General features: G+C 50.9%; 1 protein-coding gene across 1 annotated transcript in view; it reads right to left on the reverse strand.

Moving 5' to 3' along the window:
* Positions 1–1,270, reverse strand: part of LOC107107247 (cytochrome P450 20A1) — a 37,941-nt gene that overhangs the window by 1,663 nt on the left and 35,008 nt on the right. The window lies entirely within an intron of this gene.

The raw sequence follows: 1,270 nt of genomic DNA on the forward strand, positions 1-1,270 counted from the left end.
AACTCTCTGTGGAGTTTGCAGGAATGGGGTTTCCCCCTTCTCTCCCCCACCAAGCCCCCTCTCCCCACCGAATTCTGCTCGGGAGGGAGGGCCAGCAGACACAGGGAGAGCATGGGGAGTGAAGTCCGGATCTGAAGGGGGAACAGGTGGAAACTGCTGCCCCTTCTTCCAAAGAGTCTTGGGGACTTTATGGCCCTGACCTGGATAGCCCAGGCAAGCCTGATCTCCTCAGATCTCAGAAGTTAAGCGGGGCAAGTATTTGTAGTGGTTAGGAGCGCAGACTCTAATCTGGAAGAATGGGATTTGATTCCCCACTCCTCCACATGCAGCTACTGGTGTGACCTTGGGTCAGTCACAAGTTCTCTCAAGAGCCGTTCTCTCAAGAGCCGTTCTCTCAGAGCTCTCTCAGCCCCACCTACCTCACAGGGTGTCTGTTGTGGGGAAGGGAAGGGAAAAGAGACTGTAAGCCGCTCTGAGACTCCGAGTGAAAGGCGGGATATAAATCCAATCTCTTCTTCTCCTCCAAAGAATACCAGGGTCGGGAGGCAGAGGCAGCCTATCAAGCCACTTCTCTGAACGTCCTCCAAGCTCCAGTAGGAGTTACCAGAGGTCACCATGACTTCCAGGCATGGGCACACACACACACACACGCAAAAAAAAAAAGTCTTGGGGACTTTATAGTTATATGCTTCCCTATACACTAAGAGCTGCCATCTACAGAAGAAATTTCCTAGCTTCTCTCTGGCATTCACTGCTCTGTAGAACAAACCTAAGGCGGCAAGAATGCCCACGTTTTTCTTTATTCAAGGCCTTTCCTTCAAAGTTCACATATTCCCAAGTGCTTCTCCCTGACACAGACGTCATCCTTTCATCCTACAGATATGAGATGCCACCATCTCAGCCTGGCTTAGTTTTCCCCACTGAGACTTATCAGGCTGGATTCCACGATATCACAGGATTGGATCTGTCCCATCTTTCCCCCCAAGCAGCCCTTTCGATCTCTGGAAAGCTGGGGGAAGCTGTGTGGACCTGACTACACGGGGACGATACAGTAAGGAGAGGGAGGCAGCTTCAGGATAAGAAATACATTCCTAACAGCTGCAGGAGTAATTTTAAAAAACAACAGAAATGCAACCTTTTCATGGTACTCCAAAATCATAGACTCCTAGAGCTGGAAGGGACCTCCAGGGTCATCTAGTCCAACCCCCTGCACAATGCAGCAAATTCACAAATACCTCCCCCCCCACACCCCCAGTGACCCCTGCTCCAT

The sequence above is a fragment of the Gekko japonicus genome, unplaced genomic scaffold, assembly GCF_001447785.1.
Source record: "Gekko japonicus isolate JY-2015 unplaced genomic scaffold, Gekko_japonicus_V1.1 scaffold870, whole genome shotgun sequence".
In the NCBI taxonomy this organism is placed as follows: Eukaryota; Metazoa; Chordata; class Lepidosauria; order Squamata; family Gekkonidae; genus Gekko; species Gekko japonicus.